This window comes from Heloderma suspectum, chromosome 3 (genome assembly GCF_057233095.1).
Source record: "Heloderma suspectum isolate Gila_16-S chromosome 3, 16-S_ref, whole genome shotgun sequence".
In the NCBI taxonomy this organism is placed as follows: Eukaryota; Metazoa; Chordata; class Lepidosauria; order Squamata; family Helodermatidae; genus Heloderma; species Heloderma suspectum.
This window is the reverse complement of record NC_139460.1, coordinates 206899238-206920787: the sequence shown is the minus strand read 5'-3', so window position 1 is coordinate 206920787 and position 21550 is coordinate 206899238. Positions and strand designations below refer to the sequence as shown.

General features: G+C 46.0%; 1 protein-coding gene across 4 annotated transcripts in view; it reads left to right on the top strand.

The window, feature by feature from the left end:
- The window catches only part of RHOBTB1 (Rho related BTB domain containing 1), a 101204-nt gene that overhangs the window by 17528 nt on the left and 62126 nt on the right, over nucleotides 1-21550 (top strand). Inside the window, exon 1 of one of the 4 annotated variants that reach the window (XM_084845356.1) lies at nucleotides 9420-9738. The exons of the other annotated variants lie outside the window; for them this stretch is intronic. The gene's annotated coding sequence lies outside the window, so the exon portion shown is untranslated. Of the gene's footprint in view, nucleotides 1-9419; nucleotides 9739-21550 lie in introns of those variants that run through there. 4 annotated transcript variants of the gene reach the window in all.

The window sequence follows — 21550 nt, the reverse complement described above, 5'->3', positions numbered from 1 at the left end:
ACCTAGGAATATATGCAGCACCACTGCAGGAACACTTAGTAGCTGTAGCATTAACCTAGGGACACCCTGAACTATGCTGGTAATCTTTCCTATTTTTTCTTGGATTAGGTTGGATAAATAGTTTGGACCCAGTTAGCAAATGCAACTGTATACCAACATCCACATTTAGAAGTTCCTAACATAACATGCTTTAAAAATAGAATAGTGAAGGGAATAACTTCAGTGTGGATGTACATATATAAAATTAAAATTAGAATGCATATCCAGTGCAGGCTTCCAGCAGGATTTTATGCAGGCTTCCCACACCATCACCATTTTTTGTTTGTTTGAACATTTCCAGAGGATCCATTAATTTTGTTTTCTGGTCTGAACAGAATTGCTTTCACTTAATAACACAATAATAGTAACATGAAGAAAAAGAAATGTCTGCTAAGAAAGAGAGTTCACTCGTAACATTTCTGTTATGTGTTTTCCTAAAAAGGAAAGTACCTGTGTGTACAAATATATAGGAATGAACGAATGATGCCCATACTTTCAGGCATGTTCTGCATGTACTCTGTGCATATTCCCCTTTCTAAATCAAGGTAACTCATATTTTGTATGGTGAAATAATGATTGAGGTTAAGTCATTTTGCATTTATTATCAGAATTCCTTGGATAAAATAGTTTTCCCTTTTGCAGCAAGGAAGAAAGGGAATGCCATTTGGGGACAGGAGGAGGGTATAGAAACTGAACTGGGGGAAGGAGGTAGCTGTAAGAGGAAATGTCATGACATAAATAAACCATATAATTCTATTATTAAAAAATTCCATTTTTAATATGCACCTTTTTCTGTGGTGCAGTTCAGTTTGATTTTAGCATAAGAAAAGAAAGCCATTATCAGTGCATTCTTATGAGGTGCATCAAGAATTAGCAAGTCTAATCTCTCTCCTTAAAATAGGATACCTCACAGTGAAAGCATCCCTGATGGATGCCTGTCCAGGTTTTTCCTTAAAACCCAGGAAGGGAGGTTCCAAATGGAGTGCTTATCCCATTGGCTGGTCGGCTGTTTTAATTAGTTTGTTCTTAATATTTAACTTGGGGCTAGGGATAGACAGCAGGGTTTTTTTGTTAAGAGTTGAAAATAGTATGACACATGGTTGCCAATGGTACATGTACTAATTTTCTTCTGTCCCACTGTTGCCTCACAGATTTTTGAGGTATAGGGGGAACCCCTTTTTGACCAGAGATGAGTTGGATGACTGTATACATGTTGTGGCACACTCCAAAATGAAAGGGGAGGTGTTGGATACCGGATTTTAGGTGTCCACCCTAAAATCCATCCATTTTGGATCACATCCCAAACTATCCAGACTCCAGTCTGGATCCTAAAATGAATTAGGATCAGGCCCCTTAGGGAGCAATCCTATGGCCACTAGTCAGCGACTAGACGGCCATAGAATGTGTGGTTTTCCGGGAACCGACCTTCCCCCGCTTCCGCGCTGCCTCGCAGGCAGTGCGGAATGGCCTCACGCTCCACGCTCGGAAGAGAGCATGGAGCAGCCAAAACGGGGCATTCCGGGGGGTGTTCTGGGGCGGGGAAGGTGGAAATGCCAGTGCGACACAGACTATGTGTTGTCCGGCAGCCTCCTCCCCCGCTCCACCTTCCCCAAATCGGCTGTCTAGCTGCAAATGCAGGGCAGGAGAAGCGCAGAGGGAACGATCCCCTCTGTGATTCTCCTGCCCTGCACTGGATAGGTGGTCACCTCCAAGTTTGGAGGTGGACACCTATCCCCATAGGAGTGCGCCCTTAGAGTCTTCCAAGTACCCTGCTTTAGCTTTCAAGCTGCAAATAGAGCCCTCCCCACAGCCACTGCCTCCATAGCTAATGAGATGATATTATCACATGCAAGGGCTTAGATGCCTGATCCAAACCAAAACCTGAATTTTGCAGACATCCAGAGGACATCTAGTAAATTAATCAGATTAATTTGGAATTATTTCCACAGCAGATAGGGTGGGGAAGAACACTCATTCCGAGCAACGGTGCTTCTTTCATCCATTTTTAACTCCCTAACTACTGCCTTCTATCTTTTGTGTAGGTGGTATGGATATATGACTAGTGCTTTTTAAAAGCCTTTTCTCATGATATTTGTACTCTAAATCTTTAGTCCTCATCGCAACTTGTTGGCAAATTTCGCCCTTGCTAATAGAGCAGGCTTCCCCGACCTGGTGCCCTCCAGATGTTTTGGACTACAACTGCCATCATCCCTGACCATTGCTCACCGTGGCTGGAGCTGGTGGGAGTTGTAGTCTAAACCATCTGAAGGGGACCAAGTTTGGGAAGGTTGTCATAGAGTATTTGTCTCATTCGCACAAATGAGCAAAGAGCAGCTCTACGTTCCCTTGTCAGAGAGTTGTGATGTCCTTGGTTCCCACATCCCAGTTGCATAATTACGTTGGCATCAGTCTCTCTGTTTCTACCTTCCCCAAGTGGCTTAATGCAAGCACTATTCACAATGGAATCTGTTTGAAGTTAGCTTTAGTTTCCACTACTACACTGCATATTCACAAGGAGTAATCATGAAATTACACTACGTGAATGGCTTTAATTAAATATAATGGGGTCAATAGTTGTCTCAGAATCCCTGTGCCATTGGTGAATATTAATAATTAGACACAACAGTGTTACAAAATTGTTCTTGTTCTACTGCAGCTGTATATCTTGTGTGTGTGTGTGGGGGGGGTCTATTTAAAGACACAAAAGTATTTACTTCAAAACAAGCAGAATTCTAAAAGTTTAGGAACATGCAGAGAAAACCCCAAATGTATTAGGATTACTGTTTGTTAAATACGCTGTGGTTGTTTCAGTCAGTGTCAGTGAAGGCAGCATCATTTGGGGGGGGGGATTAAACGTTCCAGACAGTTTCAAGTTTAAATCTTATGGGTCTTAAGCTTCCAGAAGTCCACAGAGGTGTTACATAGAGTAACACTCAAATAGCCTTTGAGTGAGGCACTGAAAATACAGCAGAGAGTCTTTTACTTCCATGTACCTCTGCTGTGTTGCTTGCAGAGTAAATTGTATTTGACAAGGCTGTTTCTCACAGGTTAGCAATGGTTAGATTAAGCTGTCCTTGATTTTACTATTTAATCCAGCACTGCTGTTTTGGTATATCGAAGAGAACAAGATAATAGGCACAACCGTCAGCTCTTTTTCCTGCTGTCTTAAAACACATTAACAATCCTAAACACATGTCAGCTACCTGGATACTGTACTGAACCTCCATGTACACTACTTAAGGCTTTTGGATAGCAGTACCCTACACTACAGTCATTGAAGCATTTTGGACACAGCTCCAGGCCTATGAGCTAAAATATATATAATTCTGGGCTAAGGAAAGTTGAGTTCTGCAAACTGTATGAATTATACAGATTATGCAAATACACATAATTGCTCTTATTTGCACAGTTCTGTAGACATTACTATTTTGTGTAATGTACTCTGTTTTTGCTAGTCAAAGGGAAAGGAAAGGAGCTGTGACAGGCCCACCTCCAACCACTGGAAGTTTTACTCAGCTAGCCCTCCGGCTTCTGAGTTCTCACAAGGCTCTCACACTTTCAAGCATATATTTGCAGCCATAAGGGCTGGCAGTATGTGGCATACCCATAGCCCTACGTGTGGATCTGTTTAGTAGTTATAAAGGGGAAGCAGTAGCTTGGGGCATCACACTCCGATCTTTACTGTGGCTCTCTTCATACCTGAGGTTTTTTTTTAGTAGGATCGTTCTTCTTTAATCACTGGTTTTCACAGGAGATTTAGATGATGCCGCTGCTCTCCTGCTGCTATCTTACAACTTCCACTCCCTCTTCCAGTGTTATCTGAGAACTGGGAAAACCAAGCATTTTCTGTGCTTGCAACTGAAATGCCATTTCCTCCCTGTTGCTTATTTCCCCTTTAGTGCTTTGTCCCGCTTTGTGTGGGCGTGTGCTAGGGGGTGTTGCTGGGCAGTGTTGAATAACATTGTCATGACAACAAATTGGTGGGAAGCAGGGAGCATGCCACTGACCACTTCCGGTGACTGTTTCTGCCTCTCTCCCATTCCACTATGGGCTCCGAGATCCCTTGAACACAGCAATGCTTGCTTCTGAGTAAACTCATTGGCTGTAAGGCTTTCCTTTCCTGGGAGTAAGTGCCATTGAAATCTGCGTGGCTAGCTTCTGAGTAGGCATGTATAGGAGTGCATCCCCTTCATTGCATTTACTTCGAACCTCCCCCTCCCATTGACTTCACTGACTGCTTCTTCTCCCTTTTGCTCACCAGGTTGATGGGCTTTTTTCCTCCCAGGGTGGATGGGGGAGTCTCGCTTCTCAGCCACACAGGATTTCATTGGGTATTAAAAGTGCCCTTTCTCCTCCCCTGAATAAATTCATCATGCAGAGCTTGGAATGGTCATTTTTAATAGTTTCCTTTTTGGGTGTGGAGTTGTTTTAGATAAAGCAGTAATGCTGAGGTGGTTTTCCATAGTACTCCCTCCCACCTAGCTAGCCACTGTCTCTTCTCCTAGCCCACCTTGCAGGGTCTTTGGGAAGCCAGAATAAGGGGGAAGAGCAAGAACAGCATCCGGGGGACGGAGCAAGCCGGGTCTAATGAAGAAGGTGTCCCCCGTGAAGCGGTCACCTGAGGAGGGGCTGCTAGGGATGGCTTGGTGCATTGACTGTATGTATACAAGTCCATTTGTGGATTTCTTACTTCTGTAGTTGGGAACCTAGAAATCAGTATACCCTTCAAACTCAGTAGTGCAAGCAACATACTGCATTTAATTCCATCACACACTGACATATTTAGCAGAGACAGACTAGCAGCGCCAGCAACCTTGGGGTAAGCCACCGAGAAGACTCTGACTCCCTCAGAGGAAGGAGGGGATCAGCTCCCAAAGGCTGCTATCCAGATCACTAGAAATGCTTCTGACTTCCCTCCTGCTGTGGAGGAGTGGAGGGATGGGGTGGAGCCATCAATGATGTTACAGGAACCAATGATCAGGGGAGGGGACGGGGTATGGAGCCAGCAGCCCCCTTCTGTCCTGATTGTTCTGTGCAGCTTGGCTCAGCCATGAAAAGATATAATGTGGTGGGACTTGCTATGAGAGATGCCTGTTTACAGGGCCAGTCTAAATCCCGGAAAGGATCAGGAATCCAAAAGAAAGGTTTGTAGTGGAATAAAATGCGAGGTGTGAAGAGAGCCTGTGTTATGGAGCTTATGTTGAACAGAAATGGCAGTATTGTATATGCTCTTGAAAATGTTCCAAGCAACATAAATACTGTACAGTACTCCAGCTTCTTATTTAATTCTCTTAGAGATTTCAGGGTCCCCTTTTCTTGCCATCCAGGATTTCTGCTTATTGCTTAGTTGCTTGAGCTATTCACTCAAACTGATGTAGAATACTTATCTAGTTGTGTTTTGGGATGATAAGTACTAATAGTTGTTTGAGATGATTACATACACATGATATATCTAATATGTATGCAAAAACAATGGTGGCTACTTTAGACCTTGTCTAGTACTTAAATGTTTGAACCCCAGGAAAAGCAATGAATTTCAAATAGAATTCATTGGGCTCAATAGATCCCGCATTTTGCCCCCTCTCCCATTGGCATCCTGGATCTCCCTAGACCAGGGATAGATAACATGATATCCTCCAGATGTTTTGGGTTGCAACTCCCAGTAGCCCCAGCCAGCATAGACAAAGGTCAGTGATGATGGGAGTTGTAGTCCAAAATACCTAGAGGGCACCAGGTTGCCTACCCCTGTACTAGACAATTACAGGGATTGGGAGATCTGTACCTACATCTTGAATCTCCAACCAGCCATCTCTCTCGGTCCAGTGCAAGTTTCTCAAGATAGGATGGGTGTGCAGTAGAGGTGTGTTTAGAGCTGAATTCCTCACACAAGATAGAGTACTGCTAAGATCATGTTGGAAAGTTACTTTGATGGAAGACTTTGCAAGGTCATGAACACATGCTAAACCATGTAAAGAGGACAAACTTTTGTTGCCTGTCATTTCTTGAAGCAAAGGAGCACAGATTATTTTATGTTCGAGTTACTCCAAGCCTCAGAGCCTTGAAGTAATTGAACTGGCTAGTGATCTGTTTTAGAGTGTGTGTGTGTGTATGGCCGGGGGGGGGGGGAGAGAAGTGGGGGGAAATGGTCAAACATTACACATGCTGGGTACATCTACATTTGGAAACATTGTTTAACCTTACATGCAGAAACATTGTCATCTGCTGTTATAATGAGATCCATGATTCTCACATGATTTTCACACTCATGCATCTCACTTTGGGAAGATGTGCATGTTCTTGCTTCAACATTATACATAAAGTGCAGAAAGAGGAAGTAGGAGTCATCCTTTTTTTGTCAATTTTGTCCAAAGCTTCCATTGGCCACTAGAGCCATTAGCTACTACAGCAATTTGCTAGATTCCTTCCACTTCCCCTTGCCAGTCATTTCTGGAAATGCCTCCTCTTCAAGATTCAGATTGTCAATGAGTTTCAGTTAAATTGCATATCATGGAGCTTTTATTTTTTGGAAGGCATCTAGGAAAAAACTAGAATTCTGAGGGTTGCTTAGCGAAAGGGGTCTCAAGCTGTCGAGACAGAATACAGTCACACTAAGCTATATAGAGTGATTGTTGTTGTTGTTGTTCAGTCGTTCAGTCGTGTCCGACTCTTCGTGACCCCATGGACCATAGCACGCCAGGCCTTCCTGTCCTGCGCTCTCTCCCGGAGCATGCTCAAGTTCATATTCATTGCATCCGTGATGCTATCTAGCCATCTCATCCTCTGCCGTCCCCTTCTCCTTTTGCCTTCAGTCTTTCCCAGCATCAGGGTCTTTTCCAGGGAGTTTTCTCTTCGCATTAGGTGGCCAAAATACTGGAGCTTCAGCTTCATTATCTGTCCTTCCAATGAGCACTCAGGGTTGATTTCCTTTAGGATGGACTGATTTGACCTCCTTGCAGTCCAGGGCACTCGTAAGAGTCTTCTCCAGCACCACAGTTCGAAAGCATCAATTCTTCGCCGCTCAGCCTTCCTTATAGTCCAGCTCTCACAGCCATACATTACTACTGGGAAAACCATAGCTTTGATTAGACGGACCTTTGTCGGCAAGGTGATGTCTCTGCTTCTTACTATGCTGTCTAGGTTGGCCATAGCTTTCCTCCCAAATATAGAGTGATACACACTGTCAAAAGATGTTTCCATGCTGCTAGAGCCCTGGGATTCTGGAGAAGCAGCGCATGTCCTCTGCTCCATCTGCATTATGAAATCTGCCTGAAATAAATACATAATATCTAGGATAGTAGTTAAAAATGGTTGGGAAAGATGGATATCTAATCTCAGAATTTTTTTAAAAACAACAATTTAGGATTCTCAGAATACCCTCTTGACTAAACTGCATTTAGTAGTTCATAAAAGATAATAATAAGAGGATGTAGTTGTTCTTTCAGCTCTTAGAGGCAAAGATTTTTGTCCTTGAAACTTCGAAATATATGGCTCATCAACAAGGACCAGGGTTGTCTTTATAGTGGTGCCTTTCCTTCAGATCCTTCTTAGAAAAGTCCAGCTGGCGAGTTCTGAGGGAGACTAGAAGGTCTGTACAAACCTTCATATTCCTCCATGAACAATGGGGTTTATTTATTTATTACATTCCTATACCACCTAATAGCCAAAGCTCTCTGGGCGGGTCACAAAAATTAAAATTACATTTGATGTGGTGGCTTTATTTTGGATCACTGCAGCTATTTTTATAGCTTCCCGAATGGTGCCCTTGATATGAGTGAGTAACCTGGGAGTTTGGGAAATATATTCCATGTCTTTTAAAATAAACTGCATCGTCTTCTATCAGTGTGTGGGTGGGCATCATGTGCAGTGTGGTACAATAAGCAGGATGTTATAAGCCAATAACAAATTGGCTTATAATGAAAGCCAACAAATAACAAGAGCCAACTTCACAGAGTTCATGTGATTATTTAAGGGCACAATCCTATGCGTGTTTAGACAGAGAAAAGGCCTACAATTCCCAGCATTCCCCAGCCAGCAAACCAAAGCTGGCTGGGAAATGCTGGGAGTTGTAGGCCTTTTCTCTGTCTAAACACGCATAGGATTGCGCCCTAAGTTTGATTTGTATTCTGGCTTTTTACAATTTGGGGGGAAATGCCTGGTCTTCTGTATGAATAAAATATTTGCTATGTACTTCAAAGGCAAGATGTGAATTCCACTCTGCTGTAGAACTGAAGGAATGGTTTTGTTTGGACATGGTACTACCTCTCTGCATCACAGCTAAATGGGGCATCACGTGGGAGATGTAACACATATGTGTAGAACAGTCTCCTGCTCTTTTTTTTTTAATGCAAAGCAGCCCCCGGAGGTTTATAATTTGACTATCAAAAGATTAGCAGGGGAGGGGCTGCCCATGTTTTCCCCTCCGTTCATTTTTTTCTGGTTAACCCCCCCCCCCATCTGCTGTGGCTTTTCTTTCTTCCTCTGTCCGAAAAGATATATAGGTAGTTTTCTGTATGGATGGGAAAAGCAGCTGCAGAGGGGATTTTGAATGGGAAAATGGTTGGAGCTGAAAAGGTTGAGCAGCCTCTCTCCTGCCATTCCTCCCATTAAACTGTCAGCCTCCTCCTCAAAGAATAATACATAATAATAATATACAAAACCCTTGTGTGCCTGTTACACAGTTGTCTTCTGTAAAATCTACTTTAGCCCTTAAAGGGACTTGCTTCCATAGAAGGATGCATTGCATTGGGCTATAATGGTAGTACTTCTCCCAAACTAATGCCAGTAACTTTCAGCTACTGAAAAGTAGCTGAACTTTCTCCCAGCCTGTACTTTTTTGAGGGTTTTTTCCCTTCCAGTAATTTTTGGTTTTGAATTGGCATCCTTGAGCAGTATACGGTCTGAGGGCATTTTCACATATATTTTTAAGTGTACATCTAAAATGTGAAGTGTATATGTGACAGATGTGCTTGCAAGCATGGGCATAATACAGTTATGCTCCTCTGAGAGCCAGGACTGGTTACACGTCACTGTTGGGTGTACCTTTCTTGAGTATTAAGTGAAACGGCCCTGACTCTTCATGATGTTGAACTTCCTCTTCGTTCAAGGCTGTGATGCCACCTTATGTCCTGATGATTCCCCCCCACCCCTATTAAAGTGTTCTTGTGTTGTGCAGTTCTTTACACCTCCTGCAAGCTCTGCAGATAGGGGTGGCTGGGTAAATAAAGTGCACAGTGCACAGTGCTGGCACACGATAGCTGAGTCTGTACAGGGCATTGGGAGCCGCCCTCGACCCCGCCTCCTTACGCACTGCCAGCCATCCCTGTTTTCATGAATGAAAACCAATGGTCGAGTATAAATAGATCCAAAGGCTGTCGACGTCAGAATGAGAGAGGCTCGTACTGCAGCTTCGGAGCCTGGCTGTTTTGCATTGCACTCCAGATTCACCCTGAATCCCGAGGGAGGGAGGGAGGGAAGGAAGGAAGGAGGAGCGGGTCTGGCTGGAGCGAGCATCGGCTGCAGCTGCAGGAACAGGGTGAAGGGCAGCTCCAGCGCCATGCTGCTTTTGTGCAAAGTTGGTGGGCTGCTCTTTTGCATTGCACGCACTGTGTAAGAAGCAGTAGGGACTCAGCGGTGGCTACTGCTGCTGTTGCCGCCGGGGGGCCATCGCCACGGAGGCTGCAAGGCATCAGTCCCTCCTGGGTAAGGTGCCGTGTTCCGCTGCTGCGCGGGATCGTCCTCAGCTGCTGTGCGCGCGCGCTCAATCCCAGCCTCACACCCCCTTCCTCCTTCCCAGCCCGTCCGCTTGCTTGTGTGCCCGTTTGCCTGCCACATGCGGGAGGCAGCCTCTCCCAGAGTGTTACATGGCAGAAAGTTTGCGCGGTAGGACCTTAAACCAGGTGGCACAGCAGCGGGGTTATCCTAACTAATGCCCTTTTTCCCAGTGAGTGGTTAATAGTAGGTGCATTGTTCTAACTTAGGTTATCTCCAGAGATGTCAGATTTGGATAGGGGAGGAGGGTGTAAAACTTGGAAGTATCCGTGTGTGCTACAAAACCTAAAGCGGTAAGCAACTAGGAGCATCCACTTTTCTGGGCTCGGCTCATGCAATGCTAGTGCTCACTGGCCTGCTTTTGCTGTGGCTGTGGAGTCTGTTGTGAGTTGCTGTGACAACAACCAGGGGCTGCCATGAGGGGACTTGTCAGGGGATGCACAAGTTTAAGCAAACAATGAGTGGTTGCTTTGTGGTATCCCAATGAGCAGAAAAGCTGGACCAAGTCAATGACCTCCAGCAAAAAGGAAATGAAATAAAAATCCACCCAAATGAATTACAAAAATGTTCATTATGTAAATCCAGTGTGTTTCAGGTAATACAGACACATACTCAGCTTTTTAAAAATCATGGGTCAAGAATAGCTCTCTGATGAATGGTTTTGAATGGATGGGAGAAATGTAGTTTCCAGTCCAGCCAAAGTTCCAAGTGCCTTTTATTTCAGTGGCAGAGAGTTCAGCAGGCGCTTAACTCTTTCCCACTGAAATAAACGCCCCTTAGAAGTCTTGATCTTTGGCTGCATCATGCCCATAATATTTATCACATAATAAACATTTTAGTAGAATAATTATATTGTTTCTCTCTTGCTTTGTTTGAGGCTTGTGGCATCCAACAGTCAACGTCCCTCTCTCAAAACAAAACAAAACAAAAAAGGCAAGGCAAGGCAGGCAGTTTGATCCAGTTCTTTTGACCGACTTGGCTGCTGCGGGCCATAACGTGAGCCATGCGGTTGAAAAGCTGGCTTTGCACATCTGTTCACACAGATCCATGAAGTTCTGCATATGGTCATAGGGAGAGCTAGGAGGCGATGCCAGAATATTCTCAGTGACTGACAGCAGCTCTCCCGTTGTTTGTTTTCTGTTCCTGGACATTCTGTTGAATGGCAGCCAGACATGTAGCACCTAGCAAACTGGCGGTGTTACAGAAATGCTCAGTAGTACTAGAGCTTTTTTTTTTTTTTTTAAAGCAAGAGGAGATAGAAATGTATCTGATTTATTCACCCTGTCATACGTATGTTTGGGCTACAGCCAATAGCCATTATAATATTTTGCTTAATTAATTATCGCTAAGTCAGTACTGTGCACGGTACAGTTCTGCACACCTACCTTGCTTCCTTTATTCTCCTCAAGGAAAGATGTTTTGCTTAGGCTTCACATTCCTTTTTATTTCTATGTTGTTTTAACAAGACAAACTCTTTTAAAGGTATGCCCAGTTTTGTGAGCTGAAAGCAAGGAAATACACTCTTTTAAAATCTTGTTTCCTATCCATTGTTCTTTTACAAGCATTAGTACATTCACTTAAATAACTAATTTGTAGTTAACCAAAGGGCCTGGGGCGTCTGTGTGTCTGATAATTCTGGATAATTGGTGGTTTATATTATTTGAAACGTATTGTTCTATAACTCTGTATTGATATAGAAGACACACTGTAGAATCAGATTTTTTCAATTGCTTGGAATTTAACTGAATGTGCCCTCTTAAGCAAAGGAAAATATCAGTAGCTAATGCAATACCCAGGTCCACATACAGGAAAATAGTTTTTATCACTTTCCAAAAGACTTTACATTTACTGGTCCTACAATTTGAGCCATGTCCATTATGAATTTGGCTTATGTTTACAAGTTTTGCACTGGTGACCCTATTGTCTGCTCTTAGGCATTTATCATGTGAAAGCAGCATTTGACAATAACCAGTGTGGTACCCAACCAACAGGTGGAACAACCATTAAGGATGCAATCCTATGCATGTTTAGACAGAAAAGACATGCATGGGATTGAACCCTAAGGCAATAATTAATCTTCATAGCCCTCTTTTTTAAGTCCAACTGTCCATGTTAATATACACAAATGGAAGGATTATGGAATGGATCCATCCAACAAGGCCGTTTTTTAAAAGATTTGACAATAATTTCAAGTCCCACAATCCTTCCATTAGTCTTATTGAGCTAAAATAAGGCATCCCAGAAGTTAATTCACAGGTCAGTAAGTAATATTTTCTTATTGTGTGGGAGAGAGATATTGCAAGGCCATGAGATAATTTTTTGAGAGGAGTGGGAACACATCCCCTCTTAGCGATATGGTGACGCTCGCCCGGATCCTGCAACAGTAGTGCAAATGTTGTATAGATGTCATGGGGTGGGCGGGTGAGGACTTGAGAACAAAAGAAGCTGCTTTATAACAAGTCAGAACATTGGCTCATCTAGCTCAGTATTGACTGGTAGCAGCTCTTTAGGTAGGGTTTCAGACAGGAGTCTTTCCAGTCCTACCTGGAGATGCTGGGGTTTGAAACTGGAACCTTCTGCATGCAAAACATGTGCTCTACCACTGAGCTACCACTGTTCCCCTTGCTGTAGTGGGGATAGCCTTGAAGAGTTGGAAAGGCCACTTCATTATTCTTAACTAAGTTTATATACTGTACTTTCTACACAAGTGCTCCCAGGGAGGATGACTTTTTTTTTTTTAGGAAGTGGACTGTGCACTTCAGTGTTGCAGGGCAGGAGCTCGCACCTCCAAGGAAAAAGATCTAAAATGGTAGTTGCTATGCCTGGAAAGGAATAACCTTGCACTTTATTTTCAAAGAGGCTACAGAAGCACTCATGTGCTAAACCAGTTTCGATGCCTGCCATTTACTGTACTCTTACAAAAGCCCTTAAGAAAAGCCCTTAAACCGTACAGACATGGGGAGACTGTATTTCATTATCAGTGATGTCACAGGTACTATCCAGTAGATTACTGTGACAGACATGTAGTGGCTGCACTTCTTGGGGCTGAGGGAGACACTTTAGATTTTTAGGAGGTATCTTTTGAGGTATATAAGTACCAAAACAACAACAACCCAACGCTGGTTTTGCTGGTGATGGAGGTGCAGTGGGGGTTGTGGGAACATAAATGTATGTACAGCAAGAAGAGGACGATAGCATTTCCACAGCTCTGAAAAGCCCTAAAAAGGAGAATTTTGGTTTATGCTTTTGTATGTTTAATTTATACTGTATGCCATAGTATTTGTATAAGCCAGCTGTCGTTGACCTCAATGGCAGTATGGGTTGTTTAAGAATGTTTACATTGGGTAGTTGAGTCGATTCATATGGGAGAAGAATTCTTTACAACAGAGGTCAAACATGCACTCAGGGAAAAAGGGAGAGGTCAACCTGCAGGATATTTAGAAAGAGGTTGGGGTGGGATTCATAGCTATAGAGAATCCAAAAACTACAATCTCAGTATGACTATTGTGTTTTGTGTTCTGCAGTGTATTTGTTTCAAGCTTTATTATTATTACTATTGATACAGAAAGCACCATTGATGGCAACGTAGCAACAAAGAAAGAGCCTTACATCTCCCCCCTCCCCCCAAGCAGCTTACAATCTATACTTGATCAAAAAGGAAGTCTGTAAAGGAAGGGGAGAAGCAAGGGTATGTGAGCAAATATGCCATATGTAATTAAGCATTGTTTTGATTAGGTATGTGAGCAAATGTGTTATATGTAATTCTGCTTCATTTTGGTTGGGGATGAAGACTAAGGCACAAGCAAAGGCCTAAGGGATTAGGTCAAAGACTCTACAGGAAAAGGTATGGAGGAAGAACTAATCTGCTAGTATAACACTTGGCCATAAAAATTGACAGGTTGACTCTATCCCATCTGTTAGATAAAAAAAAGTCCTTGCTTTCGGTTTAGAAGGAAAGGATGCCAGGCAGGCAGCAGTGGATCCAACACTATTTTATTGAACATTTTGCAAAACGGGTGCAGAGCAGTCTGGACCCCGAGACACGTGTGCAAAAGCCTTTTATACCATATCACTTCTATTGTTCTTGCCAGTAACCAATGAAACAGTCAGTACATCAGCTTACCAAGTCAATAGCCAATAAACAGTCAGTATCAGTTTACCAAGCCGTTAGTCATGAGTGCGTCATTATGGTTCTCCTTTTGGCTCCGCCCACATTTTTTCCGCCACTCGGGCTCCTACGTAACTGAGGCGCCAACGGTTATGGAGTCTCTTTTTTTCTAACAATTCCCTCCTTTAAGTCTTTACTCACGTCTTAAAGCATTTAAAACGGAGCCTCTTTATTGGTACAATAAAGCAAGAGCATCTGTTTTGACAGAGCGGTTTCTATCAATCGCTGGGATAAGCCTCTAACACAGGGGATAATGCAACAACCATATAATACCAGAACTCCTACTACCACTACAAGCGAGATAAGGATTGAGGCTGCTAGGTGTTTCCATTTTCCAAACCACTTTTCTAACCAGGCGGTCACGGGGTTGTTAATCCCCGAATTTTCGGCTAATTCTTCAGACAAGGCGTTGAGGCCCTGCAAAGCCCTTGTTACCGTGCCACCTGGGGCAGTGTTGTTAGGGATGAAGGTGCAACACCGTCCACCTAGCATGACACAACCCCCCCCCTTTTTCTGCTAACATCGTATCAAGAACACGCCAATTTTCCCAAGCCATTTGGCTGGTGGCATCTAGCTGCTCAGCCAATCCTTTTACAGCATCTCGGGTATAGTTTATAAATCTCTGTTGATTATAATAAACGTAATTGATCCAATCTACATTTTTGTTAATGGTCACCCACCAAAACAGGGTAGATTCAAATCCTGCAGCAATTTGATTTCTTCCTTTGAACTCATCTGGCACTCCCCTTGGTACTCCTATGGAGTCAATGTATATTTGATCATCAAAAGGGGTTACTGATCGTTTCTGCCGGGGTTGGCTAGTCTTCTCTGCTGGATGATATGCAATTGAAAAGGGGTCTGCCAACTGAACTAACCCACAAGCTCCGGACCAATTGGAGGGCAATACCTCATACAACTCTAGACCACCACAATACCACCACAGATCAGCCCGTGGGACTGAAAGGGAATTATTCCTAAAGCAGGTGGAATTAACACATCTTATTTTACTCGTCAGGTTCCCTATACGCCCCTCTGTGTCTGCAAGATTTCGGTGTATGCATCCGGTATGGTTTCTTCTTTGCAAGAAGACTGTGGAAGGTCTGACGCGATCCTTTAATTTGAGTGGGGGGTAAAATTTATTGAGGGTTTGGCATTCCTCCTCTCCCCATGCATCAGGGTGTTGGAACAAACGGATCACGCAGGTGAGGAGGGAAGGAGTGTCCCACCCCAGAGGAAAAGGCAGCACCTTTGCTACTGATCTTCCTGTGGCACAAACAAAACAGTCAGACTTATTTAAGGACTTGGCTGTATACTTTATCCACTCTAACCACACATTATCAGTTTCCTCTGTTATTGGGATTCCTAACCTGGTTCTCCAGGGACGCCTCTCTTTCTCGGGGATCTGTACCAGAAGTGGTTTGAGGGGTGTAGGTGTGACATTTCGGGGTTTTATCTTAAAGATGTCAAGTCCGAGTCCTTGAGGCATCACCATCCATGTTAATATTTCTTTGACTAACATTACCAACACCACCCACAATACTTGCTTCATATTACAAGTTTTTTGTAATTCGAACCCGAGCTTTTCCCAGATGTTGTGACTTGTATATTACAGGTGATTGTGGCTCCTGGATGGCTTCTTCGCCTGTGTCCCTGGCAGCTTCCGGAGGGGTGCCAGGGAGCAAAGGACCGTTGCCCGTGTCCTTCTGTTCTTTCCAGGTGACAGAAGGAAGCAAGGGTCGCCTAAATGGCTTTATCCGGCTGCAATGTGTCCATTTGCTAGAACCCACAAGCTTTACACACAAGTGGCTGGTTGGTCCCACCAAATAAGGCCCATCCCACCCTTCCTTTAAAGCTTCTTTATTCCACTTTTTCAGCAACACCTCATCTCCCGTCTGGAAGAGATGGATAGGTGCATCTAACAGCAGTCTCTGGAACGGAACGGAATAAGCTCGTAGCTGTGAAAGAACAGACTGTAGAGAAGTCAACTGATCCCTTAGCATCTGATCACCCATCTCCCACTTGACTTCCTCCCTCCTTCTGCAGTGTACCCAAGGCGGGAACCCAAACATCAGTTCGAAGGGGGACAATTTTATGTCCTTTCTTGGCATCCTTCGAAGCTTCGTTAAAGCTATTGGCAGAGCCTCAACCCAAGTGAGCTTCACCCCTCGTTGGAGTTTGGTTAAAGTCTCCTTGAGGCTCCGATTGAGTCTTTCAACTTGTCCACTTGCCTGGGGCCTCCAGGGGCAATGTAAATGCCACTCTACTCCCAGAGCCTGTGCCAGTCCCCGTGTAATAACTGAGGTGAAGTGTGAGCCCTGATCGGACTCTATAACTTCGGGCAGGGAGAACCGGTGCACCACCTCCTGTAACAATTTAGCAACAACAGTTTTAGCTTGGCAGTTCCTACATGGAAACGCCTCTACCCACCCTGTCATTTGACACACTATTACAAGCAAATACCTGTAACCCCTACATGGTGGCATTTCAGCAAAATCAATCTGAACCCTCTGGAAAGGATAGTAGGCCCATGGTCGCCCTCCTTTTGGAGGAGGGGGTGCCCTGGGAGGGTTGGTTTTCTGGCAGACTTCACAGGTTGCGGCCAGTCGGTGGGCGCATGCAGTTATGCCAGGGGAGACAAACAGCCTCTTGCAGTAGTCAATCATGGCTGATGCTCCAGGGTGTCCAAGAGAATGGTGAACTTGTTCTAGAACAACCCTCTGCAGGGTCTGTGGAAGAAGCAGTCTTCCATCTGTCATCTGGATCCATCCGTCGTCGCAGGGACTTATTCCGTGTTCTTGTGCCATCTGTAACTCAGCAGGGGAGTATGTGGGGCGCTCTTTTCTTTTGGGTAGAATGAGGAATGTTCCTTGGATTCCCTCTCTGGCTGCTCTTTTTGCGGCCTCATCTGCCTTCTGGTTTCCCTGTCTCCATTTTTCCTCTTTTTCTTTCCCATGGGCTCGGACGTGGACAACAGCCACTTGTGAGGGTAGCTGGAGGGCATCCAGAAGATCCACTATTAGGCCGCCATTAGCCACTGGAGATCCGTTTGCTGTAAGGAATCCCCTCTCTTTCCACAGTTGCCCATGAGCATGCACAACAGCGAAGGCATTTTTGCTATCGGTATAGATATTTACTCGCTTTCCCTTGCTGGCTTGCAGGGCTCTTGTCAGGGCTACCAGTTCAGCGGATTGGGCGGAGAAATGAGGAGGCAACCTTTCCTTGTGCACATTCTCGTCTAGAGTAACGACGGCCGCTCCTGTGTAGCGCCTTCCATCCAGCATATAGCTAGACTTGGGGTGCACGAAAGTCACTTACCTGGTCTCGCAGCTTTTCGCGGTGGGGGGGAGGCGCTTCGCTGCTCTGCCCCTGAAGTTCAGGCCGGGGGAGGAGGCTTCCCGCCTCGCCCGGCCGAAATTCAGGCTGGGGGAGAGGCTTCCCGCCTCGCCCGGGCGAAATTCAGGCCGGGGAGGAGGCGCCTCGCCTCACCCGGCCGCGAAATTAAAAGTTAAAAAAAAAAAAAAACGCCCCCGTGATAGGCTACGTGACAATTAACGTAGCCTATCACGGCTAGATCTGCAAAGTCAGCTGTGATAGGCTACGTAAATTATCACGTAGCCTATCACGGGTGACTTTAAAAAAAAAAAGCGCGTACGCAAATGGCGGCCCCCATAGGGAGCGGCCATTCGCATTCCTTATTTGGTCGCTGTAGTCTACGTAAATCTTTACGTAGACTACGGCGAAAATAAGGGCAACGCTATTTGCGTTGCCCTTATTTTCGCCGTAGTCTACGTAATCTTTACATAGACTACAGCGACCAAATAAGGAACGTGAATGGCGGCTCCCTATGGGGGCCGCCATTATCCGTACGCGCTTTTTTTTTATTTTTTAAAGTCACCCGTGATAGGCTTCATGACGATTTACGTAGCCTATCACGGCTGACTTTGCACATCTAGCCGTGATAGGCTACGTTAATCGTCACGTAGCCTATCACGGGGGCTTTTTTTAAAATTTACTTTTATTGGAATGGCGGCGGCGGCAGCCGGTCGAAAGATCGGCTGCCGCCCCTGACGAAGACCCGACGAACCGCCGCCGGGACCCGCCGCCGGGACCCGCCGCCAGGAGGGACATTCGGGAAAGGTAAGTCCCGTCCCAGGGGGGGGCGGAGAATTTCTCCCCGAAACTTTTTCGGGGGGCCGAACATGTTGGCGCTTGGCCCCCCAAAGTTTCGGGGAGAAATTCTCCGCCAACCCTAAGCTAGACCCATCTACAAACAGGTCTCTGGCTCCCTCTATTGGTTCATCCTCAAGGTCCGGTCGGCCTTTGGTGTCTAGGTCTAATACTTCAAGGCAGTCATGATCTGGGAGTCCCGATCCGTTTGTGCCCAGTAATGTTGGCAGTAGTGTGGCGATATTAAAGCTAGAGCAAGCCTTAAAAGTGAGGTTTTCGTTTGTTAGTAAACCTATTTCATATCGGGAATGCCAGGCCGGGTTGAGAAATTTGCTTCCTCCTCCTGATCCCAAAATTTGTGGCACCCCATGCGGCACCCAAACTTCAATGGGTCCTCCCATCGTCATTTTCTTGGCCTCGGTACAGATCAGAGCTGTTGCCGCCACTGCTCTCAGGCAACTTGGCCATCCTCGTGCTATGACATCTAGGACCTTGGAATAATATCCCACTGGTCTCCAAGAGGGCCCTTTTCGCTGGCAAAGCACTCCCGAAGCTATGCCCTTATTTTCATGCACATAAAGTCTAAATGGCCGGCTGGGATTTGGTATGGCCAGTGTGGGTGGTGACACAAGAGCAGCTTTAAGACTGAGGAAAGACTTATTCATTTCCTTAGTCCATTTCCATTTATCCAGTCTATCTTTCTGCAGCGCCTCATACAGCGGCCGCGCTGTCTCCCCATAGTTTGCTATCCATAGTCGGCAGAATCCGGTCAGCCCCAGGTAGGCCCTCAATTCGTGGTGGGACTTAGGGACAGGAGTGTCACGGATGACTTCGACTCTTTCTTGCCCTAGGCTCCGAGTCCCTTTAGTTAAGTGGTAGCCTAGGAATCTTACAGTTGGTTGGGCCAACTGTACTTTTTCTTTTGACACTTTATAACCCCCCGCCCCGCTAGATGGTTGAGGAGGGAAACCGTCCCACTCAGGCACGCATTCTTGGCCTTGGCTGAAATCAAGAGGTCGTCACAGTACTGGAGGAGATGCACCTCTGAGTGCTGCTGGACCCAGGGTTCGAGATCCTTTTGAAGCTGCTGGCCAAAGACTACTGGTGAGAGATTGAGCCCCTGAGGGATTACTGTCCATGTTAATTGAACTTTTGACCCCCCCCTCTGGGCTCTCCCATTCAAAGGCGAACAAAGGCCTTGAATCAGGGTGGAGGGGGATGCTGAAAAAGGCGTCTTTTAGGTCTATGACAGTGAACCAGGCGTGCTCTTCTGGAATTCCTACAAGGAGGGTGTGTGGGTTGGGGACCACAGGATGGGGGGCCTCAATTTGCTGATTAATGAGCCGGAGGTCTTGCACTAAGCGAAAGCCCTTGCCCCCCCCCTTTTGACACAGCCGGGATGGGCGCGTTATAAGGGGACATTATCTCAATGAGCCAGCCTTCTTCTCGGAGCTTTGTTATTACTGGTTGTAGGCCCTCCTTTCCTTGACGGGAAAGGGGATACTGTTTCACATGAACAGGCCTTGCTCCCTCCTTGAGGGGAATTTTGTATGGTGCTGCCGACTTGGCACGAGAGGCCCCTCCAATCCCGGCCCAAGCTAGAGGGTTGACTCTGTTTTCTATTAGGCTCCAGTCCTCGGTGGCCTCTGGGGTGGATTCTTCTGCAACCTTCAAAAGGGCCATTTGGTAGTTACTACTCTGCTGTTTAGGGAGCTGTATCTCCATCCTTCCGTCAGGAGTAAAAGCAATCTCAATTTGGAGTTTAGTCAATAAGTCCCTTCCTAGCAATGCCACTGGACAGGAGGGGGTACAGACAAATGCATGTTCTAGGTGTGTTTTCCCAACCTTGGTGAACAGGGGACGAGAGAGGGGCACTTGGGTTGCCCTTCCCTCGACCCCCATTATGATGGTGAACCCCCCACCTCCCGTTGGGGGCTCACTGAGGGGGAGGACGGACAGGGCGGCCCCTGTGTCCACAAGGGCTTTGTAGGAGCAGCCCCCAACCTTTATTTTGACCATGGGGTCCCGTCTTGCCTCAGAGACGGCTAAGAGGGGACCGGGCCCCAGTCTGTCCTAATCTCTTTCTTGTTCATACAGAACTCTCTCTGCTCCTCCCGTATTTTCCCCTCTCTCTTTCTGCTTCAAAGCCTCACAATCATGCTTCCAGTGCCCCATTTTCTTACAGAAGGCACATTGATCTTTCCCCAGGGGAGATCCCTTCCTTCCCCCTTTCCTCCCCTTTCTAGCTCCCTCTTTGTCGGGTCTAAGAACCGCAGCAAGGAGTTTGGCCTGCCTCTTGTCTTTTTCTTTTCCTTCTTCCTCTTCTCGCCTCTCATAAACCTTTTGAGCTACCTCAACTAAAACTCCTAGGTCAGCTGCCAACCCTCCTTCAACTTTTTGCAACTTCTTTCTGATGTACTGGCAGCTATTTCCCATGAACTGAGTCGTGAGGATCCTTAAATTATTTGGATCATTCAAGTCAATGTCAGTATATTTAGCGAAGGCTTCCCTCCGCCTTTGGAGGAACACAGCAGGAGGTTCGTTTTTGTCTTGCTTTAGAGTCAGGACTTTTTGCAAATTGGGGGCCCTTCTCGCGGCTTGCTTCATGCCTGCTAAAATGAGCCGAAAATAGTCAGAATGTAAGCGTCTATGTGCCGCTGTGGCCACCCCCCAATTGGGTCGCCCTGTGGGCAGAACCTCCGCCGTCTCCTCCTCAGTTGCCTGGGGATTTTCCTCCCTATACTTGGCTCGTGCCCCCACAAGGATGGTTGGCTTTTGGCTGAGGAAACAGGTGTTCAATAGCATTTGTGTATCATCCCATGAGGGGTTGTGAGTAAGCCTCACATTCTCCATCAGAGGCAGGAGTGGCCCGGGATCCTCTTCAAAGGAGGGGTTAAATGGTTTCCAATTATACAAATCAGATGTCGTGAATGGGACATAAACAAACATCGTCCCTTGAGGATATTGGGCGGTAGGGTCGGGGACTTCTCTGATGGGGAAGGTGAACTTCACCGGCGATTGGGGGTCCTTTCACAGGTTATAGTTAGGTCCCCCTTTTGCTTCTCTTTGTAGGACCTCCAATCTTTCCTCTAGGGAATGTAGACGATCTTGGAGAGTGTCCCGGCATTCAACTAGAGGGGTGGTGGCCTCTGGTACTATTTCATGAGAGGGGTCCTTCTCGGGGGCATCTAACCGCTGGGCGGGCCCCTCAGAAGAAGGTGGTGGTTGCAACGGGCATGGTCGCCCTGCGACGGCTGTCCCATAGGGAGGAGGAAGCAATAGGTCCTCCGGTGCCGTGGCCACGACCCTAGGTGGTCCTTCTTTTGGTGGTTTCCTTTTGACCACCATGGGAAGGGCAAGGGACATGCATTCAACAACCCATGGAGCGGGCCTGCCGCCAAGGGGCAC